General features: G+C 54.1%; 1 long non-coding RNA gene across 2 annotated transcripts; it reads right to left on the bottom strand.

The window, feature by feature from the left end:
- Window positions 1-1681: 1681 nt before the first annotated feature.
- On the bottom strand, window positions 1682-26062 carry LOC137205567 (uncharacterized). 2 transcript variants are annotated; one of them, XR_010934208.1, is made up of 4 exons: window positions 25950-26062; window positions 15696-15802; window positions 3368-3516; window positions 1682-3276 (listed from the first exon to the last, which is right to left on the bottom strand). It is a non-coding gene; the product is annotated as an uncharacterized lncRNA (long non-coding RNA). The 2 variants fall into 2 exon arrangements; XR_010934207.1 differs by having other exon boundaries at window positions 15696-15805; window positions 25950-26052.
- Window positions 26063-27096: the final 1034 nt, after the last annotated feature.

Raw genomic sequence — 27096 nt, forward strand, 5'->3', positions numbered from 1 at the left:
CAGACACCTGTTTTTCACGTGTTTTGAAATTTTGCTTTGTATCCAGCTCATAAACTATCCCTCGCAGATTTGCGTTCTGTCATTTCTAAGGCACCCTGTCTACATCTTCCCTGAAATTATTGATTAAAAAGTGTTAAAGAGAACTGGACCAGTACGGAACTTCCATGGGAGTGCCCCTGGTTCCGCGGGTACATTCATCCATCAATGCACCCCCATGGATGTCTTACACCCAGACGGCTGTGCTCAGGAAAGAAAATTGGTTTATTTTGTCTCAACTTAAATCTGTTTAAAAGTCTACTCCAGAATTTTGCTGAAAACTGACTCATTCCAGAGATCATAACTTCCAAGATTTCTCTTTCCACGTTTAGAACACTGAGCCAGTGCTGACTGGCCAGCCCCGGCCTTCCTGCCTCCACCTGTGGTGTAAAGAGTTCCCGTCTCCAGGCTGCAGTGGCATGGACTCTGGGCTGTGAGGTTAATTGGCGGGCTCTTCCCCAGCAGCGAGAGATCACCGGGGCGGGGAGATGCCTTCCGGCTGGAGCCTCAGGGGCCATTCAGTCACCGTCCTGGGCAGAAGGAGGAGGAGGAGGTGCCGGTGGAACACACATCCTCCCTCCCCCAGGGGCCCCGGTCATGCCCGACCCTCGCTCACCAGCTCCCTGCTCCTTGCTCCAGCCAGAAGGGGCTTCTACTTTTTAAAGAGCTTCTGAAACACTTGCTCTGTGTTTCCACTGGAGCAAACTTAGCTCTACCGTATGCTGAAGGAAAAGGCTGCATCGAGAGGACTGGGCCCCTGTCCACACTCTGCCACTTACCAGCCCTTATTCTCTTTCAGCTTCTGTTTCTTTGTGTCTAAAATGGGAATAACAGTAACACCTGCCTTATAGAATTACCTTAGGATTAAATGAGATAATGCTTGTAAGCACAGTGCTTGGCACTTAGAACATGTTTCTCTTCTCTTAAGGAGCCCAGAGGGGCACAGCCAGAAACCAACACAACCACCTTGAACGGATGTGATGGCTGGAGCTGGGGCAGCCGTTCCGTAGCCATGCAGCAACAGGCATGAGTACGAGACCAAAACAATCGCTGTTAACGGTTATCACTGAACCCCTGAAACAAAATCTTAGCTTAGTATTTGGTGAGAAAAAGAATTCCATTTGTTAAAGGCACTAACAATTTTCTGGTTTCTCAGTTACTTGCAGTTACCACTTTCAGCCAGCCTGCCTAAGTCAAGCCACTAACTAGATGTGATTTGTCATAAGTTAGGAAAGAAAATCGTCTTCATTTAAGACAGCAAGCCGGAGGTTTGTAGTGAATGTGTGGGGCACACGTGTCCCGTGTGTGTACTCAGGTGCCGGCACGAACACTCCAGCCCTTTGCTCCCCAGCCAGGTCTCCGCCTCCTTGCTGGGCAAGATGGCCAGGGAGCCCGCCCTGCACACGAGGAGGGACAGGCGGCAGGTGCTCCTGGAGGGGAAGCTGTGCGGGTCCCGCGTTCTGGCGTCGCAAGGGCGCCTGAGCAGGGAAAGGAAGACCCAGGGAGAGGGCAGCCGCTGGGGGGCCCTGGAAGCGCCCGAGGCCCAGCCTGTGATTGGAGGCAGGGTCAAAGCCGGCGAGTGGGTGGCTCGCTCTCCCCGCCCCCCTCCCCCCCCCCCCCCCGCCCTCCACCCCCGGTCCCCGGGGATGTACAAGTGCAGCTGGGAAACCTACAGGTCCCGCAGGCACGGCGAGGCGGTCTCTGGCAGCCCCGGGGCGCGGCAGGCCTTCTTGGGTCGGCGCAGGGCGGGGGTCTGCACACCCGGCAGATGGACGGAGCAGCGTGGGCGTGCGCTGGGGGGCTCTGCCCGCACAGGTGGTCGCCCTGAGGCCCACGAGCGCGAGAGGCCGCCAGCACTCGCCCGCAGCCCCCCAGCCCCATCCAGACTTGGCTGCGGGCCGCGGAGCTCCTCGGCCGAACTGGTCACCCAAGAGGGCCGTGTCTCTAAGGGCGGGGCGCTGCCCAGGGCCAGGGCCCCCCTCCTCCAGCCGCGGGGGCCCCTCCGTACGTGGGCCCGAGCCGCCAGCTGAGCGGGGCTGAGGGGCAGCGGTCGGGGTGCTCTGTGTTGACCGGGGGGCCATTACCTGGGCGCGAACACTCAGGAAGACTCACCAGCTGTGCGTCAAAGACGGCGCCCCGCTCTGGGTGCCGCCGAGGGCTGCCCGAGGCCCTGGCAGGGCGGCCGCCTCCGGCGGGTCTGCTTTAAGGGCCCGGAAACGTGTTTGGTGCTGTTACCGAGGCAGAGTGGGGCTCAGGGCCGCGGAGGAAGGACTGGGACCAGTCCTCCCGCATCACCTCTTTGCCCAAAAGGCCTGCGTGAGGGGCTTTGCTCCGTCCTCTGAGGCGGGGCAGCAGGCCCAGCGTCAGGCCCCTGCCGGCCCTTCCTCCTGGGGGATGACCGTGGGCTGCGCTCCTGGGGCCCTGACGAGGGAGGGGCCGCCGGCTCGGGACAGCCGGCAAGGCCGCTGGATTGTGAGCGCTCCCGTCTCCGCCCCCTCCCCTCCCCGCCTCATTTGAATCAACCAGAGGGAGGCGGGCCAGGTTCCCGGAACTTCAACCTGTGGGGTGCGGTGCGGGGGTGCGTTGGGCACCCACATGTTGAGAATATGGGTTAACCACTTTTCAGTGTCCCCCACTGTATCTCCACACACACATAATAGGACTTGTATCCTTAGCAGAACATTCATGATTTCCAAAGTCACTGTGAATTAAGGGATTTAAAAAATTACTTTGCATTTGTTAGCCGTGACGATGTGCACCTGTGTTTGAAAGAGCATTTGACAGGTGTCCAAGACGAAGAGTTTCCGTCCACACCCAAGGCCAGTGCCTTCCCGCCAAGTCCAGGGGGCTGAGGCTGCGTGTGGACCCCCACCCAGGACAAATGCCAACCTGACAGAGGTGAGAACACGACCAGCAGTGACACGGGAGGTGAAGCAGGCTCCCGGGCTGCACCAGGCACGCAGCCTCCCTTCACACATGACTCACCAGCATCCCTGGAATCGCAGCAATGCTGCAAGGGGGGCCCGGCCTCAGCTTGCGCACGTTCGTGTGTGTACGAGTACACACTCACACAGTCATTCACACGCTCACACCCATCATTACACACTCACACGCACTCACACCCCGGCCCACGTGGCACCTCTCAGGATCCCCGCTGGGGAGGACAGAGTCTCCCACCTGAGTGATTTCCATCCTGCGTGGCTGGAATCAGGGTAATCACATGGGAATTCCGAGCCAAGGCTGCAGAAAAAGACAGGCGGACGGTTAGGAAAAGTCATAAAACGGAGGAAAGTACCAGCAACACACAGAGCAGCCAGAGAACTGGCCTCACCTCAGGAACGAGAAAGTGAGCAGCTGGGTAGTAACTGGACACTGGCGATCCTGCCGGAGCTCACAAATAATGAATCATCGCGTGTGCACCCGAAACTAACATGACGTTTATACATCAGTTATACCTCGATAGAACATGAAGCTCATCCCCTGAAAAATAAAATAATATACAGTAAGCAACCCAGTTCTTAAAAATGGGCAAAAGACTCGAACAGACACTTCACAAAAGAAAATAAGCACATGAAAACATGCTCAGTCTCACCGGTCATCATGGAAACGCAAATTAAAACCATCAGGAGACAAGGCTTCACACTCACTGCCACGGCTGAGGTTAGGAAGACGGGCACAGTGAGTGTTACACATTCCCAGGGAAAAAGGGAAATAATGACGCGGCACCTGGGAAGGCAGCCCAGCACTGTCTTATTCAATCAATCATGCACCTGATCTATGAACCAGCCATTCTTCTCCCATTTGTCCAGTAGAAATGAAGACCTCTGTCCTCTCAAATCCTGATAAAGAAAGTTCATAGCAGCTCTGTTCATAATTAGCAAAAAGCTGGAAATAACTCGAAGTTATTTATAGACAAATTGAGGTACGTCCGTACAACAGAGCACTACTTTGCAATAAAAAGAACTATTGAAACTCAAAACACCTACAGTGTACCCCACGAGTATTACATTGTAGAATGAGTGAAACTGGACCCTGGTGATAGAAACGGGAGTCGGGGGGCCTGCAAGGGCCGGGGGTTCTGGGAGAGGGAGGGGGTCTTGACTGGAGTGGAGGCTACACAGGTGTATGTGTTTGTCCAAACTCATTCAGCTGAACTCTTCAGATCTGTGTGTTTTACTTATGCAGATTATACTTCAATCAAGGAAACAAAGGTATGAGGCAGGGACCAGGGAGTCTGCCCTGGTCCCCTGGGAGGGAGGGACTTCCCTGCCCTTTGAAGCTTGGTAACAGATCAGCTCAATTAAGAGCAGAGGCAGAAAAAGAGGCCAGGACCTCCAGGAGATCTGGTGCTGAGGGGAGAGGGACCTGCCCTGGCGGTCCCGGCAGGATGCCAGACTTTGTGGCCGAGGAGCCCCCTCAGGGCAGCCCGCACGCTTGACCCCGGGCACAAGAATAAAGGGGTCTTCCAGGCGGGGGTGCTGAGACCCCTGCTGGGTGGGACCCAGAACCCAGAGGAAAAGTGGTGTGCCTGGCCCACCTCGCGGGCAGAGACTCCCAGACGCCCGTCTGAGGGCGGACCTGAAGTAGAACGGCGGGTTTGTGCAATCCAAGAGCTCAAGAGCTAAAAACAGCCCTGACCGATACGTCCATGCTTTCCAAACGGATTCTCCCATCAACACTTATTTAGTATTCACGTCATCGTGATTGAAAGGATTTAGCGTCTATTATGTGTCGGGCACCAAGCTGGACACGGAGGTCCAGCAGTAACCGGAATTGATAAATCCTCATGATATGACGGGAGAGAAACACGTAGCTAAATTGTCAGGTGGAGAAAATAAAGCAAGAAGAGAAGATGCTGGATTTCGGGGCCGGAAGGGTCCTCTGCATGAGGGAGGGGACGGCCTGGACAGTGGGACAGGCACATCCTGGCCCACTGAGGGGGCGGGAAAGGAGCACAGCGGGCAGAGGGCGGCTGGCGAGGTGCAGATTGAGGATGGAGATTCTGAGCTGAGGACAGACCAAGGCCAAGGCCAGGGCAGATCTGTAAGGCCTGCCTACCTGGCAGCCCAGCCCTTCCCCAGAGCCGAGACCCGGGAGGGCTGCTGTGTCCTCTTCGTGCGTGGGCCGGTCAGCAAGCCCGGCCGCGCTCAGTGCGACCACGGCGGAGAAGAGTAGGAACCTGCCCCCCAGCATGGCCGGGGCCGGTCCTCACGGCCTCCTCGGAGGGCCGGCTCTCCGACCTGGCCCCCTGCAGACGGGCTCTGCCCTGGCGTTTCCACCAGCTCGTTGGAAGCTTGGATCGGCTCTGAACAGACAGAAGCTCCCGAGGGACTGGGACTTGGGATGGGCGTGAAGTGAGACGGGTCACCGTCTGCTTCTGGGCAAGAGCAATCTTGGCCTGACCAGGAGCTCCAGGGCCACCGGGGACAGCACAGGGCGAGCCAGGGGTGGCTTTCCAGGGAGCCAGTCCCCGGGCCAGGTGTCAGCCAGACCCCACCTCCCCCTCTTGTTAATGCAGCCAGAGGTCACACCTGGGAGAGGGATTCAGCCCATCTCTGCTGCTCTTGGGCACAAACCGCGAGGCATCTGGGTGGGCACGTGGAGATGCTGTTCCAATAAATTTGGGGAATTTTTGTGTTTTACCATTTTTGCCCCAGAGAACATTCAGAATTAAGAACTGGTTCATTTGCTGCTTCAGAAAATCAGACTATGTTCAGTCAAATCTTACTCCAAAAAAGAAAAATTGTGACTTCCCCAGAGTAAAAACAGTTTAATACGTTGAGCCCATGCTTAAAGCACTAATATAGCCCCTCTCTCCATAAATTACGCCATCTGGGCTTATTTTTATTAAAAGGGATTAAACTTAAGTTTGAAGGACTTTCTGACATTTCTTAGGAAACTGGAGGATTCCTGGAGCAGCAGAAAACCAATGTTAGTGATTCTGGTTCAATACTGTGATTACTGTTAGTGATTAAATTTCACAGCTGAACCAACTCGAGCGAATAAACACATCACCTTGCCTTCAATTATTCACGCAGTCAGTCACCATTCGTTAAGCACCCATTGACGAGCACGGCAAACCTCTTTAAAAGATGGTCAGGACCCCACAACCAGCAGTGGGGTCCTGACCCGAGGACACACACCTTGCACCCTCCAATGTGGGGAGTAACCACGAGTCAGCCCCGTCCACTTCTCCCTGGAGTTTGTCTCCATTTGTCTCTTGAGCTGTCCAGAAGCAATCCAGAAATTTCAGTTGCCCCCGCCCACCCCCCAAAGAAAAGGAATTTAAAATATCACAAACACGAAGTCTTCCTGAGCAATCCTAATGAGAGCAGACGGACCCTGGTGGCCCAGCCACCTGCTTGCTTTCTTGTATTTGAAAAGCACATTCTTTCCTATAACTTACCCCTCTCCCTCTTGGGTTAGTATTTCTAAGATTCATATACCAAATATTGATTTGAGCCAAGAAATATTCAGAAAATATTCTAAAACAAACATTCCACATACATTCCTGCGCACTGTGGAGACTGGAGTGGGCCGGCGTAAGGAAGTGGAGAAATCCCCCTCTAGGGAGAGAACTGGGTTGGGGATAAACGTTTCAATCAACTGTTTGTGACCTTGATGGAGGAGGGGGAGATTTAACAGCAAAGCAGAAAAGCACGCCAGAGCCTGGTCTTTCTTCGGAACCGGCCAGGATGGGGCCCGAGGCTGCTTGTGCGACAGCAGCTCAGGGCGGATAAGAGATGCAAAAGGGGAGCAGAGTGGCTTCCTCTACGTCGTCCGGGTTGGGAGCGGAGGGGGCCCACCTCCACTGGCGTGGAGAAGCCCCCTGGGCTCAGAGAGCGGCGTGGGGCAGACTGAGCTGGGGAACAGAGGCGGCTGCAGAGCCTTCTGTGTAAGGCGCCCACCAAGCGACACACACGGAGGCTCCCTCTGCAGCCAGCGTCCGGATGTGGCGAGGGGAAGCCAGGGTCCCAGACGGAAGGTGCAGGGCACACAGACACACAGCAGAAACCCAGGGCGGGGAGAGCGCAGGGGCCCTTCCCTGCTGCGGTCACGCAGCCTTCAGGGGCCGGGGGGCCTTTGTGGTCATCCTACGTCTGTGCGAGTCCTAAGTATGCAGCAAACTTATGGAGTCTCCTTCCACATTCTTTATAGTTAACACTTTGTTGTCTCTTAAAAAACAGTTAAGAACATCTAGCTAACATGCAATACATAATATGTAAAAAAGACATATTGAGTCCAAGAGACTCATTGAACCCAAAATGATCACGTAGTCAAGGATTAGTTGCCTGCAGAGGGAATGTCAGATACACAGCCCCTCAAAATCCTGGCTTTTAGGCCATGGGTGTATTACCCACACCAGTGCTGTCCAAGGGAAATAGAAAGGGAGCCACAGCTGTATGGTAGAAAGAAACAGGTAAATTAATTTTAATACTGTTTTATTTAACCCAATGTATCCAAAATATCAATATTATTACTGCAACATATAATCAATTGTAAACAACTGAGATATTTTACAATTTTTTCGTGCTTAGTCTTTGAAAGCCAGTGGGTGATCTATGCCTACAGCACATCTCAACTTAGACCAGCCATTTTCAAGGGCCAGAGAGCCACAGGGGCCAGCGGCTGCACAGACACCCAGGCCTATAGCGCACACTTAAACACACACACACACACTCCTAATTTTGTTGTTTATTCTGAGCAAATAAAGAATAGCTCCAAAGAGGGGAAAGCTGAAGTTCTGACGAGGTCTTCCTGGCGACATTTCTGCGCTGGCGTGAGCCATAGATTGTATGTAAAAGCGCCATAAACCTCCGTGTTCCACGAAAGCTCGGCAGAGGAAAGAGGCGCCTTCTCAGAATCGAGGGGCCCTTTAGTGCCTGCATGATGACAGTCCCATGGCATTGACGGAAATAAATACGAAAAACAACTTAATCGGATCACAGAGAGCTTCTTAAATCCAAGGAAGAGGGGCTCGGTCGCATCTCTGGTCTCAGATTCTAAGCGAAATGCCCCTAGAAGAAGCCTGGCCCGAGCGTCCCTCGGGTTTTCTCCAGGGTGCCGGGAGGGCTGCTCCAGACAGGACACGCAGAGAAAAGCTCGCTGTCTGTGAACCCGACTGAGACGGTCGGACAGTTGGCTGCTCTGAGGAAAGCACACCCTAAAAATACACCTCAGCGCCCCTCCCAGAGGCATGCTTAGCAGACCTTGGGGGCAAGGGGGCGGCGAGGAGAGGAGGACAGGCTGCCGAGGACGGCTGCACTCTGCCCTTGGTCTCCCTGCACTGCCCCCGCTCCCTGGTTCCAAACATCCCATAATGAACCCACAGTCTCCTAGGAAACCTTTACTTCAAAACACCTTTGTTTGAAATTCTTGCCTTCTTGGGTCCTTCAGGAAAAACGGTTTTCTTTCTTCTCCATCTTATTCACAAAGGGCACATTTCACACTGTAAACAAAACGATTCTTTTAAAAGGAAACAGAGGGGAAGCTGTGCATGGTCCAGAAATGAGGAACGTGACACCGACCTGGTAATGGGATCTCTTCTAACACATAGGAACTGCTCAGGTCCACTGTTTTCGTGGTCCACACACAGGACGATACTCTGTGTGAGGCGGACCTCGCTCCTACTCTCCATCCACCCAGAGGTGGACCCACAGGAAAAGCTAAGGTGTGAGCACTTGCAGGACGCGGCTGTCAAAGGCCTCAGAGACACCCAGAGACTGGAGAACAGCAGCCTGTAGAGGTTCCTACTCCCCCAAAGATGGGTTCGCTTTTTACAAAAATTAAGAGAAAAATGGAAAAGGAATATAAAAAGTCTCAAAAGAGCAGACACTGGAGGCTGCCCGTGAACGTCCTGCAGTTCCCCGGCCCCGAGGGCAGGACATGTGGTCCTGGGGCCGGAGGCTCAGTGGGCGGCATGGCAGGGCCTCAGCTGCAGCTTCACCGCAAATTAACGCAGAGGGAGACCTGACTCTGAGAGTTCACCCCTGCTCTGAGCTGATGCTCCAGGACAGCATCGGATAATTGCCCAAGACAGGTAAATTTCATCTCCCCACCATGTTATGTTACCTCTTTTGGGAGAGAGTCTGAGCCTAATTTTTAATGCCAAAGATATGATTAAACCCTGAAAAGTTAATAAATTAATCATGCCTAGCAAGAGAGAGCAAAAATATTCTGCAGCAGCTATTATATTTATGGACAAAATTAATGGCCTGAATGCTTAGAAAAATTGGATTACACAGAATTTCTAAGTGTTTTATCAAATTACTTTTTCTTCAGCGTATGCAGATATACTCAGAGACCTATAAAATCCTGTTGCACTTCAGTGGATAGAAACAGCTGACTGGGACGGTAGCGTGTCCTCAGAAACAACGACAAGAGAGGGGCCATCACCCTCCCACCACCCAGGACCAGAGTCCCGCTGGGCCGAGGAGCTGTTTGTTCATTGTTTGCTGTAACTGGAACACCAAGCTGTCCGGAGAGAGACCAGAGACCGTGGCAGGGCCGCCTCGGGGACGGGGGGCAGAGCAGGGCATCAGGTGCTCAAAGTGAGAGTTTCCTTTTCCTCTCGGGTAGTCAGGAGCCCCGAAGACAGTGGGAAAAGGCCCCTCTGGCTCCAAGGAAAGTCGTGGAGGGGTTTGGGGTCACGGAGGGCCCATGGCCCTGAGCCTGAGCGGCTCCTCAGGCACCAGCCCCAGCTCACAGAAGCCTCTGGTCAAGACGGGTCTGGAGCACAGCCAGAGCCCCTCCCACAGGGAGGACCAGGACAGGACCAGTGAAGCGGTGATGCTGTCTCTCTCCCATTTGTTCAAGTGGAAATAGCCTATGAGTTTGCTTTGCTTTGTTTTGTCTTGTTTTGGAAAATAAAAAGCTATACATGCTCATAAAATTTTCACCTAATTCAAACACAAACTTAAAAAAAATGTAAAAACAAACACACAAAAATCACCCATGATCTCACCGCCAAAACCAAAAACCAGTTTGGATATTTTGTATCAATGCCTGTGCACAGAGTCACAGACTGAGGCCTGAAGACTCTTAGACTTTTATTTCCTGTAACTGGGTGGGGGGGGGGGGGGTCCTCCTGTCTGGACCCCCAGTCCCGCTGATGTGGGGAGGTTTGGTGGAAGGAAGACGCTTAGATTTCCAATTCCAAACAACAGACTCGTTTTGGGTCGAAAACAGTGTCTTTCAGGTTAACACAATCTCCTCGAAAGTAACTGTTTGGTCAGAGCTTCAGGGTTTCCAGGCCAAGAAAACTGGAAGTTAAAAGTAAACACAAGCACACCCGCACGTGCTGTTTTCAGGCAGCCAGCCTGACCCCATGAGGGGTCACGCGTCAGGGAGGGCGTCCCCCCCCAGAGTCCAGCTGCTTCTGCCCTGTTGTCGAGAGGGACGTCCTACCCACCCTGACCTCGGCCCTCACATCCACGACGCAAATCCTGGCCCAAGTCCAGTCACCTGTGCTGGTGGGACAGCTCTGTTCAGCCCCCAGACTTGGACGTGAAGGCCCTTCCTCCTGGGGGTGGCCATCCTCTTGGCTGCCCTCACGGTAAAGGGGAACAATGAAAAGGAATGATTCCGTGCTCTCAAAACACCGTTCCTGTTGGACACGAAGCGCAGCGCTGGTACCCTTTCTATTTTAACTGCGTACTTTGAACATCACCGGCTCCCTGCCCCCTGCCCCTGGGGCCTGCCCCGCTGTCTCTGCCCCATTAACCGCTCACACTTCCAGGCTGTTTATCAACACCCGCTCCTGGCCCCCCGCCTCTCAGGCATCCCTACTCGAGACCCCCACGCACATCAGAGGTTCCCGCAGGGGGTCTTTCCACTCCTGCCCTCACAGCTCACAGAGCCATACATTTGGGATAAAACTCAGAGGGAGCGGCCCCCTGTTCACTCATTCCTAACACACTGGGTCCTGCTCAGATGAAGACTTCGGTAGAGTTACTGGTTTGCACAAAAGAAACCACCCTTTCGTGTGACAGAAATACTCTGGGGTGCTTCCCATCAAAACATTACAGGCTTGCTTCCCAGACACAGACTGTGCCTTAACTGCACTCAGAACGCCCAAACGTGGGCTGAACAGACAGGAGTCAAATCCCCTTCTTTCCTCCAGCCCCCGAGCTCCCCCCTGCCCCCTCCCCGAACTCACCCCACACAGACACTTCAAAGGAGGACTTCAGAGAGAAAAGAACTCAACAATCTAACCCTCATTTGTTTAGGTTCCACCACCCTACGGTTTGGAGATGCTGTAAAATTCTAACAGAATGAGTCAGATAAAGACAATTCCACGAATACTGTCTTTTCAATTAAAATTGGCAATTCATCTTATTAATTTTATATTTTTAATTCTGTTCTAATTAAACTATAATGAGAGATAACCCCATGGTTTCTCTCCCCTTAATAACTTACTCGGGGATGAAATAATTCTGTTTTTCTATTATATAAAGTTCCTTTAAGCACCGTCCCAAGTTTCCTTACTGGAGCGAGGCTGAAGGAAGGGCCTCTTCTGACTCCTCCCCTTCATCATCCTCCCACAGATGAGGCAACAAGCTGTGTGGAGATTCTGCCCCTGAAGCCTGCCCCACCTCCACCCCAGCCTGCCCCAAACCCTGATTGGGCCACACCACCACGGGACCCCAGGGCCACGTGGCCCCCTGGCAGGGGGAGCCCAGCTCCAGGCTGCCGCCATCCTTCCAATTACTCTAAAATCGCCCCAGCGCGAACCCAGGGAAGCGGTAACTGTGGGACGAAGCCCAGCTATTTCAGTGTGGTGCTCAGTCTCCACCCTGAGCCTTCCACCTGGATCAAGGGCTCATTCACTTCACCTTCTAATGTCTGTCTTCCAACACCTGGCCAGGTGACATTTGGATAACTGTGCCACGGGTGCTTATGAAATCCGTTCATGTCATGAAATCATTGTTTCTACTAACGTGCTCTTATGCAAACATGGGATTTTGCTGCAATTCAAAGGTAAACTGTAGTGAAGTTTACTCTTGTATTAACTGTTCTTAAAAAATAAAAGTTAGGCACATGAACAATGTAAATAAAATTTCAAGAAACCGCCCCTTAAGTGAATAGATTTCATAAAGTAATTCGGAAAATGAAAGTGGCATACAAATGACTAGTTAGAAGTCATTCCTGGCTATTCGTTAATTCAGGAAGCTGCTGCTCTACCTGCCTCTGGGTAGGCAACGTGTTTCCAGGCCTCCTGCAGATTCCGGGGACAAACTTCACCTTATTTACCTCTGCAGTGGCAGTTCCCAGCTAGGGCCGCGGTTAGTCCTCACACATGTTGCACAAAGGTGCCTCGTCTGGGTGGAGAAAACCCCACTCATGAGGGTGGCCAGCTGTGCATGGACTGGACTGAAGTCCTCACCCACCCCCTCGTCCAGGAGCCCGTGCGGTTGAACATCGGACATAGCTGGATGTGGGGGCTGTCTTCCTATCACGGGGCCTGGCCGAGCAGAGGTGCTTCATAAGTGTTGGCTGAATTATATAATAAAGTGAATTCCTTTACTCAGTAATAGTTACTTAGTATGTGGACCAAAGAATTTAAGGCAGTTATTATGAGTAGTTCCTGATTCTGTATCTGTCTCAAGCACTTGCATACATACAAACAACTATTTTTCATATATGTGTGTAATTATTACATGCAAACAATGCAATAAAACTCATTTCTAAAGTTCACGAAACTCACAGTATTGATAGTACGTGACCATTTGTTAGTAGCGTAATCATGAAGTCTCTAAGACAGCACATTTCTCCCCATTCCCACCCCAAGGAAATGTCAGTTATAGTGGGGGCTGTCTTTCCACCACCAGTAAGTCTTACACTCAGTCAAGATGCTGAGTCTGGTTTCAGATGTTTCAGATCCAAAGCTGTGGTAGGCTGTGCAGATGGAAATAACCGGGGGGAGCAAAGGAACTCAAGGAAGAAGGGAAGACAGAAATCAGAGGTGAGAGATGCTCTCCAAGGAGGTGAGAGATGGAACCGAGTGTGGATTAACCCCAGGAGAGCGGAGAGAGAAGGACCGGGAGAGACCCTCCATCCCACCCTCTCCACACGGCCCCCTGTATCTTCCCCTGGGCGGAAGCCACCCCCTGGCCTCCAACTCTGTCCCAAAGAGGATGCCCTAAGGTTGGAGCATGACAGAGCTTTCCAAGCTTGAGCGAGCAGGGAAGTCACCTGGAACAGGAAGGTCACCTGGAGTAGGGAGGTCAGTGGGATGGAGGGAGTAGATTAGAAAAGCGTCCAGGAGGTCAAGCTGAAGGTGGGACCACACAGAGCTGCGAGGCTGCCGCACCTGGAGGAGAGCTGAGACAGAGACTCGGCGCAGCTTGGCCAGCCAGGTGGGATTCCCGTCAAAATTAACCCATTCGGGGTTTGCTGCCCACAGTTTCTGAGGCGTATGAGGGCATATCCCTGACAGGTGAAGAGGGAGGGCTGTGGAATTAAACGCCCCCAAGAACACGTAAACCTCGTAAACTGATGATTCTTCTGCTTTCAGGTAAACTTCAAAACGTTCTCATAGGGACTTCCCTGGTGTCCGGCGGTTAAGGCTCCGTGCTCCCACTGCAGGGGGCACGGGTTCGATCCCTGGTCGGGGGAACTAAGGTCTTACACGGCGTGTGGCCGCAAAAAAGAAAACGTTCTCATAACTAAAATCCCATTAATGAACTTTGTTAAATATGACACAATGAACCGACAATTTTACATGTTTATACTATGGGATCACATTCCCCATATGCTGAGAGTTTCCACTGATTACAGAGTGATTATTTCTTGGACCACTAACCCCATTTCCCCAAAGCCATGAATAATGGTAGAAATATGAATTTGTCTAATGGAAGAATGAATTTGTTGATTTTTAAACGAAGACATCAATATCCCACATTTCCAAGTTCAGTGTTCCCCGCCTCTGTTAATTTTTCTGGTGCAGTGCAAATAGGTTTTATAAGACTCCTGTGGTTTCCTTTATTAAAAAAGCACACTGACCTGTGCTATAGAGCTGAATGACAATATTACAGGTCATGAAAAAGATTTAGCATTTTGAACATTTGTGCAATTCAAGCTCCCAAGGTCATTCACAGGAGGATCAATTTCAATTACATTTCAATTTACCGCTGACATCATGGGGAGAGGGCGTCACATGGTGAGAAGGGGGCACAGGGAGCTAAGAGCACAGGTGGACGCTCACCTTTGCCCCCTCCCGGCCCTGATCGGAGCCTCCTCTCCACCCAGGTCTGCGTCCCCCTCCCTGGAGAGGGTTCCTTTGTAAGAAGCAGTGTCCAGGGTACAAATCCTGGGCAAACAGGGAGTAAAGAGAAGCCAGACATTTATTTCTTTATTAGCAGATGTGTTGGCCAAGTTCAGTCAAATAAACGCAGAACCTCATTGCTGGGGATAAAATCGGGTGAAGCCCACCTCGTTCACTCTGCCTTCGACCTGGAGCAGCCCGTCTGGTTCTGCGCTGGGGTGGGGAGGGGGTGGGAGGTGGGGTCACACCGCAGGCAGGCTGGCTGCTCACTTAGCATCTCCCCTCCCGCCTCCAGCTGGCAGGAGCCCCGGGCCCAGCACGGGCAGGTGCCCCCCGGACTCAGTCTCTCTGCTTCTCACCTTGCCAGGACAGGGGCTGCTCCTCTCCTCTCGTGAAATCTTTCTTTAAATCTTTAAATCTTTAATCAGTCGGTATAAAATCCAACCCTTCCCCTGGCGCACGGTGCCCGCTCCCTCCGAGCCCGGCTCAGCCCTCTTGGGTCAGCTCCCCGCTTCTCCCCATGTCCCAGGCACGCGGGGGGCCTCTCCCCGGGGCTGCAGCACAGCCCAGCTCCACCCAAACACCTCTCCCCCTTGCCCTGCAAGACTCAGTCCTTTCCTCTCAGAACCATCCAACCCCCTGTATCGGCCAGAGGCCACCTCCTGGGCTCTCTTCCCCGTCTCGGCGGCCTGCCTGTCCCCTTCGTATCACCTAACTCCTCTCTGATATTTCAGGCGTCTGTTTGTAAGCCGGGGCCCTCGTCAGGATCTGCACTTTCAGGAAGACATGGTGAACATTTAAATCATGAATATTTGTTTTCCTGCCTTTTCTGTGCACGGAGCCATGACAAACACGGGCGGCCGGGCTCTCAGGAGGACAGGTCTGGCACCCAGACCACTAGCAGCTCCAGGTCAGGGCATCTCCAGGGAACGGGGAGGGGCTGGGCCAGGACGGGCCTGAGAAGCCAGCTGCAGACTCCGAGCTGCCAATTCCACACCACAGACGTAGCTTTGGTCATTTTACTCTGAATAACATCACTGCGTACCCACGTGGGCATAAGAACATTTTATCCAATACTCATAATTTGAGTAGCAACTCTAATTTGCGCAGCGTCATTTCCTGGAAGGAACTTGGGGATAAACTCTGTAGGTCACCAGAAGGACACTTGCTGGGGAGTTGTTACAATAGATAAGGGCAGGTAATGTCGGGGGTCGGCTCCAGGAAAGGAGCTTCCTGGTTTGGCGTGTTTGGTCCCACGCCACCTTTTCAGACAGCAATTAGACAGCAGGAAACTGTCACCAGCAAACGATAACAATCCCACCCACACAGCCCAGGTGTCCTCCACCCCAGCCTGCTTATCGCCTCCAGAAAGTGTATTTCAGTTCCTTGGTACCTCGATGGCCTTGCCTCTCCTGAGGGTAGACTCCTCCAAGCCGATTCCTCCTGGTGGTACCCAGCACCTCTCGTCGTGCCCGCTTCCTGGGGGTTCTCCGTAGGCATCTGCTGAATGAGTACGTGACAAGTGAACACAGGAGATGCCATTCTGATGGAATGAGTGTGCATGCATAGTCCCTCCCTGCTCACCCAACAGAAGCCTGGTGTTAGGACACAGAGGCTGAGCACCGATGACCCAGGATGTGGGCAGGTGCACTCGCCGGAAAGTATCCAGTCTGCTGGGAGAGCGTCCCTCCCAACCTGGGCATGTTTCCTACGGGCACGGGAGTCCCACCGACTACGTAGTGGTCCCATCTACGATCATGTGCAGAGGTGGGGTTGCCCTCAGCCCCTCCGCTGGGTCCCAGCTGGGCATCTGTGAACACTCGACGGTCAGGTGGGCAGGGGGGACAGGCAGGTTGGGGCTCAGGTTTGAGTGTCCAGCACATCTCCGTTCTGCACAGACCCCGAGACCCATTCCCCCAACCATGCTCTGCAGTCTTGATTTATGTTCTTTTTGTTCTTTTTTTAATGCTATTTTTAACCTTTTGCTGTTGCTGCCTCAGTCTTTCAGGAAAGACAGAAAAATAGAAATCACGTATCTTCTGATCTCCAAAGCCTTAAATGATGAAGATAAGCAATAATCTTACTTCTTTCTTTCTCTGAATCAATGAAATTACCCTGTACCTTCATTTTCATTGGACATGGTGGCATATGGTTTAGATTTTTCAAAGAGAGGAAAACACCTCTTTGGCTTCTACTGCAGCAACCATATTCTGTGCCCATTCTGATATTTCTCCTTTTTACCTCTCTTGCAGTATCAGTGTCATCTCTTTTTGGTAAATTTTAAGTCACCATTTAATTTCCAGTAGAAAAAAAAGTTACACCGAAGATAATCTTCATCCTCAAACACACGTAACAAAACGAGCATGCCAGAAAGTCAAAAGTATACGCAATAGAAATTCTAGACTAGCCCAGGATATGTAGTTCCCATTCGTTTTCGTATGTTCCTACATTAAAAATTTTAGTAATTGTAATTTATCACAAACCTTCAGTTTGGGCTCAGCACGGGATGTGTAAAAGGAGCGAATTTCAACATTCAGGGTAAAATTCTCATTTAAACCTTGTCTGTCTGCATAATCGTTGGCAAATAAGTCGGATGAACTGGGTTCTGCCCACCCTCAGAAAGGAGTAGGTGCCGCACTCAGGACCCTCACCCAGTCCACACGTTTCTGTTTCCCTCTAAGCTGTTTCTTTTCTCACGTATGAAGTAAGATGCATGTATCTGGGCTGAGGAGACCAGAGGGAAAAGGAGGGGCTGGAAGCCGAGCCTGGAGGGGTCACCCCCGTGTGCGAGTGGGCTGGGGGTGGGAGGGCAGGAGACACTGCCTCTTTCTTAAGGATCACAGAACTTTGGAAAGCACTGACCAACCCTGAAAGGCAGGTCTTTTCAAAATGTCTGTTTCAAATGTCTTCTTCATCCCTCGTTCCATGGGGTGTATATTCGTCTGGAGTTTCACAGGGCGTGCATGGTTATCTGCAGTTATATGGGGTGTGTGTTAACTGGACTGATTTGGCATGTGTATGACGATCTGCAGTTGCACGGGGGTGTATGGGAGGGCGGGGGACAGGAGTGCAGTCCTGGTGACTCTGCCTGCAGCGGCTGTGGGGAGAGGACGGCAGGACCAGGCAGGAGCAGTGAATGGGATTCACAGCTGGATGGAGGGGGCCAGATCGGTGGGGGCCCTTGGGTGCACACACTTTGATGAATGTGGTTTTAATGCTAACTTAGCTTTCCGGTGTTCCCGTGCCCAAAGGCCCTGGTTGTCCTGAGAGAAGCAAGACACACACCCCCTCCAAAGAAGGGAGTCAATGATTTTACAGATTCCACGGGTGTCTTTGGGCAGGAAGCCAGAGCCAGGCGGGAGGGGAGGTGGGGAGGAGCCTCTGCCCGCCGCCCCCTTCCCGAGCCCTGCGTCCAGTGCAGGGAGAGGCCTCTAGATGGTGCAGGTGAGTCTGCGTGCCGAAGGCTCCAGGAGGTGGGCGAACAGTTGGAAGAGTCCCGGGAGCCGGGCAGCAGAGGGAAGTGGGCTGACGGCGCGCGAGGCAGAGCCTGGGCAGCTCTGCCGGCCACCAGCCACTCTACACCTGCTCCCGGGACACGGCCGGTGGCCACCTGGGAACCCGGTGGCCCAGAAGGGACAGAGCCTGGCTTTCTTCACGGACCATCTTCTGCTGGGATTGGAAACGGATCCCCCAGTGGGGTCCAGGTAAGCCTTGTCCTTCCCTCTTGGTTTCCTGAGCTCTTGGGCTGTGGATGAGACAGAGATGTCACTGCCGGAAGACAGCCCAGGTGCATTTTTGAAATGCGTGTCATGTTTGGGTTGCGTTTGAACAAGCTTTCCCGGTTACTGTACGTCTGCGCTACTGGTTCTGAGACCTGAGACTGTTCTCTGTTTTCAGGAAAGCAGCAGAAACCCCATTTGCTCTTGGCTGTACGTCTGGGGAAGGAGCCATACTCTGTGCTCAGCGGGCTTGGGATCTTGGCTGCTGAGACGACAGGGTCTCCAGGAGCCTGAAAGTTTGCTTCCTGGGGAGGCAAGCGGCGGCTGCGGTCCCAGCCAGGGTCCCCTGAGCCACCTTCCCTTTAAGACTGAGGCCGAGGTTATGGCCGCCGTGTTTTCGGGGTGCAGGGGACAGAGAGTGAGTGGGTGAGGATGCACGTCTGGTGGCTTCAGCTCTCACTTCAGCCAGGAGTTTCCACGCGATGCCCCGACAGATCAGGGGTGGCTTGGGTTCCGGCACCAGAGCGGCTGATTCCCCATCTTCCCGCCGTAAATGCACCTGCTCCGTGGAGGCGGGAGGTGTCAGGGGAGCGGGGACAGCGGTAATGGTCCAAGAGGGACGTTAAAGCCATAAGGGGTGGAGTGAGTTGATACATCAGCAGAGCAGAAGCCCCGTCCGTCCATCAGGGGAGCTTGATGGAGCTGGAGGGACTTGGGATAGGAGGTGACGGCTGACAGACGGGGTGGGCACGGGCTGAGGAAGCCCGGTCCCTCCTGCCCTGAGGTTCTGAAGTCTGAAGTCGCATAGTGAGACACTCTCCAGCTGAGAGCAAAACTGCAGCGAATTCACAATATTTAAGAGGTTAAAAGCCATCATGAGCTAACGGAGAAAAGGGATCAGTTCAAGCAACAGAAACATTTCCCACCCAATTAACGCGCTGAGACTTCTGAGCCTTAAAACCTTCCGAGTTACGTCTCAACAGGGTCCGCCATAAAGAGAGCAACTCAGCAAAGCTGGGGAATGAGCATTAGTCCCGACGGCTGCCCTGTGTCCCTCGTCACTGGAGGAGAGGATGGGGGCCCTGCCTGGGCTTGGTCAGCTGGGGTCTCTCTGTGCCTAACCTCCCCCCACACCCCGCCAAGTAAGCCAGGCTATGACAAAGGAGAGTTCTCTGACAGCACATTTGGAGGGTAATCCTGGAAGCACATGTCCTTGGGAGGAAAAAGTCAATAAAATTTCCCTGAAATGTTTGATTTTCACTCTCCGGCTACTACCCAGCTTCTGAAAGTAAACAGGGTCTTCATGCTGCGGCATATTCGTATTTGTGAAGCTCAGACGTGGGGGGCTCGCCCTCCTCCTTGGGTGTCACTGTGTCCCGCGCCTCGTGGAGCCCCACCACGCTCAGACCGGGCCTGTCCCGCACGTCATGGGGTGCAAACCCCACTGACTCTTTTAACTGGGGCGCATCCTCCCATCAAAGTTTCTGAGGTCCCAAAGGACCACAGATGAAAGCCCGGTCACCCGAGTCTTCTTTCTGACTTTTGTGGCTTCCAAAAAATGAAGTTCATGCTCAAGGAAATGCCCAGGAACCCAACTTCAAAGACTCAGGTAAACCTGAGATTCAAACACAGAAGCTGGAAACAGGATGGCGCTTTGGAAGCCAGCCGGTGACGAAATGCTCACCCCGCGGTCTCCCTCCTGGCCCCCCCGGGTCCTGCCTGCACACCTCCCTGCATCTCCCCCTGGCCCTGGTTTCCTCAATTATCCCCGCGGACACCTGCCTGCTCGTTGCTTTGATGCTGTTCTCGGCTCTGCCTAGGTAATTCCGCCCCCCAAGAGTATCATTAATCAACTTGCATTAAGCTCACTTAGCACATCAGATCAACTAGGAAGCGAAGCCCAAGCCTCCACCCTCTGACAGTCTCCCCGTCATAGCCGAGGTTGCTGTCCACAGTGAACTCACATGCACGGGTGGGACTTCTTTCAACCTCAGATTATCTCCCCCGGAATAAAGCAAGGGACGGTGAGCTGACACCGGGCACTTAGCCCCTGCCCTTCACTACTACGGCACTTTACATGTTCATGCTTATCTTCCTTGCTTTTCAGATAAGGGGATTGGGCCCCAGAAGGGGGAAGGGACTTGCCCGTGGCCACAGCACTGGCAGTGATGCGACACCAGCCGTGGCTGACGAGGGTGGAGCTCCAGGCGACCAGACTCAGGCTGTGTCCCTCGAGGGCAGGAAGGGGAGCTGACACCAGACCCTCAGTTGCTGCCTCTGTGGGGATGAGCAGACAAAGCGCCAGGACCACTCCCCCACCAGGTACGACAGGTAGACCTCAGGTCCGGGGTCGTGTCAGCCTAGACGCCACATGTGTCTCTGGGAGTCTCCCCGACAAAGGTTTGGTGGCAGAGGAAAGCGGGGTGGAAAGGCGGCACTGCTGTTGGTCTACAGAGCAAATGGGTGACTGTGGGTGATTTCAGGCGGTTCAGTCTGATGGACTCGAGCAATGAAGAGAGATTTTCACGGGGCCTTGGGGTTCAGGCCCGGCCTCTGTCAGTGCAGACAGTGAGACTGCACTGCGTTTCTCTTCACTGTCTGTCCCAAGGGCACCAGGCGTTGTCCAGTGTGGGCGCCCCACATGGTCGGAGCTCAGGAGAAGTGTGGCCAGGGTCTCGGGAGCAGGGTGGGCCTCACCCAACAGCGCTCGGGGGGTCCCACCCTCCAAGGTGGCTTTGGTGCCCCCCTCGGGCACAGAGGGCGCTCGGTGCACATATGTCCGGGTGGTAGGTGGGATCCATCATGTCAGAGAAGGGTCGCCAGCCATTCTCATCACACCATGGGGTCAAGGGCCCAGGAACGGCCAATAGGCAGCAGATCCCATTGGAGCCAGCCCTCTGGGGGCAGAGATGCGGTATTCCAAGCCTGGTGCTCAGGTCATCCAAGGTGGGACAGGCACACGCCAGGACCCGCGGAAATGCCCAGAGCGCTGGTACATGGTTCTCACAGAGCCCACTACCAGGAGGCCTTCCTCCATCTCCAGCAGACGGGTCACTGGGTGTGTCCAGTGGGGCGGTGGAGACCAGCCTTTCTCGTGGAGATGCCCTCGCAGTGAGAAGGTGGCCGTGCCCCCCGGCCAGCTTGGTCCCCCAGACGCTCTCGGGCAGTGAGTCAGGCCGGACCCCTCACTTGGCAGGGAGGCGCCCTGCTGGCGAGTCCCTCTCCCCACGGACTCAGGAGCCCCCGCCCTGCTGCCTTCACCGTGGCCGTGAGGGCCCCGTACTCGGAAGCCCAGCTCAGCTGCGGTGTTTCCAGATCTCTCAGGGTCGACATCTTTCAGAGGCTGGATACAGCAACTAAAAGGTGAGCCCACACACTGAAATAAGACACTAGTCTCCCGAAAATAATAGGGAGAGAATTCTGCCAACAGCACCTTAATCCTGGCATAAAGCACTTTCTCTGGATGTGAAGACAGACACGCGAATCCAGATTGCAAACGCAAACCGAGAGGCCGCCGTGTGACAGCGATCAGGCTAAATCTTCTCTACTGAAATGTCCATGGTGCCGTATTTCCAGCTCCATACTTCTTGAACTTTGTGCCCAGGAGAGAGAAGAGGTAGGATTTCATGGTGGGTTTAATGTATGTTTAATGTTCACTCATTCACCCAAGTCTTTTCTGAGCATCTGCTCCATGGTAGGCACTGCCCTGGGACCCGCAGTGGTGGGGAAATGTCCCTACTTTGGGGCACTTGCCTTCTAGTGAGGACAGAAGAGCCACAGTCCAGAGACATGAATGACCCTTCAGTAAACCCCGTGCCGGGAAGAAATATGCGGGCGAGCGGAGAAGTACCTGGGTGAGAGTGAGGGGCCTCCTGAGACGTGGAATCTGAGGGGTGGCCAAGGAAGCCCGCCCCAGCTGGAGGGCAGAGTGGCTGCAACAGAAGGAAGGTGGGGTGAACAGGAGGAGGTGAGAGAGGACACCAGGGATGGAGTGGGCAGGGCTGGAGGCCATGGTGAGGAATCTGGGCTTCAGTGAGGACAGTGGGAAAAGGCAAACAGTGACTCATTGCTGCCCGTGTCATTCTGGGACCATCAGTGCCCACAGCAAGACCAGGCGGTATATTTTGAAATCCACCCCCCCCCCGCCCCGCCCTAGAGTCAGTCTGTAGGAGCTTCTTTCTGAGAGCGCTGTGGGGGCTGGAGCAGCAGGATGGCCGCTGGGACTGGCCCTCAGGCAGTAGGAGCAGCTGGGCTTTCCACTCGACATCTGCTCTCTTTGCAATGAACAATGACAGAGGGACCCTTTCTGAGAAAACTTTTAAAGACTGCAACTTGAAACATGCTTACATTTTTAAAAGGCTCAAACTAGAAAGGAAACACTTAAGGTTCTCGTAGAGTCAAACATGGCCTTCCACCCCTTTGCAGCCCTACTAGATACGCCCGCAGTCAGCCCAGAGGCCCTTGTCAGCTCCACTCCCAAGTCTCACCTGCAGAGATGGAAACATACTTCCCAGCACTGGGAGAAGATGGAGTTGGATGGACAGAACACTGCCCTAATGGTTCAATTCAGAAACCTCCTCTTCCAGGTGAGCTGTTAGGGAACTGAGTTAGGGATCGGTTTAGCACCCAGTTGGCAAGTCAGAGCTGCCAACTGTAGATAGGGTTTTATGGTTTGATTGAGGCCTGTGTTCTTGCCTAACGAACAACACATCTGGCCCAGAAAAACCCTAAGTTTTAAAAATATTGAGGCACACTTTCTTAAATGCACTTTGGGACTCTCAAAGTCCATTTTCTCTAAGATTCAATTGTTAATAATGACTCACAATGGCTGTTCATAAAACTTCCTGCCCGTAATGAAGAAAACCAATCAGAATGCACCCTTTGGGGCTACGTAGATGGTCCATCCTCTGCAGAAAGCCAGCATCTCCAAGAAGTGCCGCCCACAGCGGGCAGCGGCAGCCGGGTGCAGGGCAGCATCTGTAAATGGCACATTTGCACAGTGTGGTTTTCTCTGATGGGCTCCTTTATGGTAGATAAAATGTCCAATAAGTGTCACTTAAGTTTAGCAGAACCTCTTTTAACGTTTAGCTCATTCTTCGAGGGATTTGGAGAGAGAGACCTGTGTGAACACACAGCAGGCATCTGATCTACCCGGTGGCCTCCAGCAGGGCCAGCCCTGTCCCCACGACCCCTGAGGTCCAAGCAAATGCCCTGTTAGCTCTCATTTAAGTTATTTTGCTCCCCATTTTACGGCCGGAGGAAACCAAGGCAGGGATGTCCCCATGACTGGGGACACTCAGTTTTGAGTCAACTCTCAACACCAAGAAAACAAACCTTCCCCCAAATTGCTGCCCGTTAGTATCCAGCCTGAGGTTTCCACATGAAAACCATCGTCCAAACAGACCACACGCAGCTCTCGGTCCTGACTTCTCTCGGTCCTGACCCCTGGCTGGGGCGTGGGGTGACAGTGCTTGAGAATGTTACCCTGATGGCTTTCCCAGTTGTTGTTTTGGAGGCAAATGTTTATTTTGTGAAGATTGCAAAAGTTGGAACAGTAGAATGTTGGCCTCTCCTTATGTTTACAGAATCAACAGAATCGAGACATCGACAAACGTGCGTCCTTGTTCCCTAAGGAACCGCCTGTTTGCCTCCTGTGGCATCAATTAAATTAAAGTGGGGCCTCTGGAGATGCAGGCCTCCGTCAGGCCGAGCATCCTTCTGCCTGACTCTGGTTCTCAGCAGTGGCCTGGTCGGTGCATCTGGGGCTGTCCTTCCTGTTTACCTGAAGAACACTCCTCAGGGCTTCACTGGAGGCTTTCTTTACGCTCTGAATTTTGCTCAAGGTTTTGTAAGAGGATCTAAAAGAAATAGAAGGCCTGACCTCTGTTCTCATGGCCCATAGAATGGAAAGGAAGAAGCAGGACAAACAGCCTCACAGTCACACAAACAAGAGGACAGAGTCCTCTGGGGACTGGACAGCAGTGCCCACCACCTGTCCTGCACTTTGTGCCCTCTCTGAGGATGGGGGGCTCCCTCTGGTCTGTAGCAGGTGCCTGGCACACAGTAGGTGCCCAATAAATGTTTACATAAACCAGCCTTTGTGTACACTAATTGCCTTCCAATGTTTTCCTTTCATTTACTCTGCTTAACAATCCATGAACTGGGTCACCATCACTCCTCGCAGACACGCAGTGGAGGCTCAGGGGTGAGTGAGGTCCAGGAGCCTGTCCTGCTAAGTGGCGGCACTCCCACGCAGGCCACTTGACCCTGGCGTCCACCCTGGGCTCCTCTAGAGGTCAGGTCTGGGATGGGGGGGTGGCTGCTGCAGATTAGATCGAAGTTTAACTTTATATCATAACCGTTTCAGGGGTGGGGAGGTTTGGAGGGATTTCTAAAGCCCAGATGACGCTGAGTTCCAGGTCCCTTGGCAGGCGCTCCTGCTGGCCGGGCCCCAGAGCCCGGGAGCGTGTGGTTTGGGGTGGGAGGACACGGGGAGCTTGAGCAGAAGGCAGAACCTTCTCTTTCCAGAGCCAGGCAGCCTCCCTGTTCCCAGCGCCAGTGCCAGGATGGCCGGAGACCCAAGACCAGCCAGATCTACTCAACTCCAGAAGCCTCTCCTTCCCTCGGGGGTTGGGCGGGACGTGTCCCGCTGGGGTTGGACCAGAGTGGGCACGGCCGTGGGAGGCAGCAGGGCTTGGGAAATGATGCTGGTGGGGCGGAGAGGGAGGTGGGTGGGAGCACAGCCCGAGCGTCCGCCAGGTGGGAGCCCACGTCCTGCTCCAGGTGCTGGGGCTGGTAGCCGGGACGGTCATCACTGTAACGACTCCCAGTTCCCCGAGAGAGGACAGTAGTGCCACTCCTGGGATTACTGAGCGGATTCCAGTGCGATGAGGCCAGCAAAGGACCGAGAATGGGGCAGGGGCTCCGTTAGCCCTGTCCGTACTCGGCGTGCCCTCGTGGGCTGAAGTTACTACTGCAGCCGGACCTCTGCTTCTCAATCATAATTTTAGTTTCATTTACCCATGTCCATCTGAGATGTCTGTCTTTCCCCAGAAGGGCCTGTCAATCTGTCCAGGCTCCAGAAAGCCACGGGGACCCTGCAGTGACAGGGTAGGGTCTGCGAGCCCCATGGAGCACGGTGCCTGGCAGGCCAACCCCTGTCCACCCAGTGACACCCTGACCACACTCCAGCCGTGCTGCCTCCTTTCCCCCTCCTCCCCGCCCAACACACACAAGCCGCAGGCGCTGCATCCGCTCTCCCTCCTGCCCTGGGCTCTCACCCAGGATGTCTGTGCCGCCTTCACCCCTCAGGTCACCTTGTCACAGAAACCCTCCCTGGCCACACTCTGTATAAACAGCAGCTCCGACCCCTAAACTCCTGTGTAAGGCCTTGCTCACACAATGTCGTGTAAATGTCCCCGTCTGTGTGTGAGCCCAGACTGGGCCGGCGATCAGCGAGTCTGTGTGCAGATGCGGATCGCAGCAGGGACAGGGGTGGGCACCCTGCCACCGCCAGAGAGGGGGCTTCCTCCTGGGTCCTCAGGGCCACCCGGGGAGGTTTCAGACGTGACTCTCCTGAGCCCCCAGGTCTGTCTGGAATCAGTGAAGCACGGCGGGGAGAGGACGGAACGAGCTGAAGTTAAAGAACAACCAGGAGACGGACCAGCTGGGTTTCAGGCGGAGGGCAAGGGGCAGCGGGTGGCTCCCCAGGCCCACCCCTCGGACCCCACAGCACCGGGCCCCATGTCGCAGGCGCCCAGGGCACACACACTGACACCGGGCCAGGGAGAGGGTGGCCGCAGCCCTGTGCCCACGCCCGCCACCTGTCCGCCGTCGGGAAACGGGGTCAGAATGAGGAAACTCTGCTCAGGGACCAGTCGCTCTCAGGACAAGAGCAGCACTTCTCCCCAAATAGTCCTTGCGCTTACCGTCACTGCCTGAGACCCTCGGGTCCTCTGGTTGTCCGCTCCTGCCTCGTAGTTAGCCTAAGCCCGGTGGGAGGCAGGAGGCCTCCCCGCAGCCCGGCCGCTGACGTCTGCCCGCTGCTGACGTCTGCCGGCCGCTGACGTCTCCCCGACGCTGACGTCTCCCCACCGCTGACGACTGCTGGCCGCCGACGTCTCCCCGCCGCCGACGTCTGCCCGCCGCCGACGTCTGCCGGCCGCCGACGTCTGCCCGCCGCCGACGTCTCCCCGCCGCCGACGTCTGCCGGCCGCTGACGTCTCCCCGCCGCTGACGTCTGCCGGCCGCTGACGTCTGTCCGCCGCTGACGTCTGCCCGCCGCTGACGTCTCCCCGCCCAGGCTCTCTCCCTCCGTCCCTCCCCTCACTCACGGCGTTTTGGACAAACAGCTTGTCTGAACTGTGCAACCCTGGCCTCGGAATTCTGGTGGGAGGGGTGTCTTACAGTCTCTGTTCCTGGGGTGCCGCAAGTAGGGTGTGTGTGCGTGAAATGCAAAAACAAACAGCTTGGGATGAGGCTGGGGCCAGTCTGGGAAGGTGGGGGGAATGAGGGCCCAGGGCAGCCTCCCGTGGCCCTAGCAAAGAGGGCAGCGGTTTGCCAAACTCAGGCGGCAAGTCTGGCTCTCAGCACCCCAAGCTGGGTGGCACCTTAACCAACAGCCAGAGAGGCCTGTCCTGGGCATGAGTTTGATACTCAGGGAGGAGGCTGAAGCAATGCTGTGGGGGTGGGGACAGGAGCCTTCGTATCCCTGGACGGCTCAGCGGCGAGGAGTTGCAGGTGAATCTCGTTTTCTTCATCACTGAGCGTTTTGGAGTTGGCACTTCTTGGCTGTGGGAAGCAGCAGACACCTGAGCCCCCTTGGAGATGCAGTGTCAGCTCCTTACACACCCCTGCCCCTGCAAGAACTCCTGAGGCTTAATGGTTTCCTTTTGGAAAGCTTTCAAATTGTGTTCATTTGCGTTTACATGATCTGCTTCCTTCAGCTCTGTGTGTGGATTATTCTCCTGTTGGGTTTAATTTAACCAAGTTTGCAGCTGTGCTAACAAATTCACCGATGCCCCCCTGCTTTCAAATGGCTTTTTCTGCCTTTTCTCTGGCTTTACTTCAAGACCA

Source organism: Pseudorca crassidens, chromosome 14, assembly GCF_039906515.1.
Source record: "Pseudorca crassidens isolate mPseCra1 chromosome 14, mPseCra1.hap1, whole genome shotgun sequence".
NCBI lineage: Eukaryota > Metazoa > Chordata > Mammalia > Artiodactyla > Delphinidae > Pseudorca > Pseudorca crassidens.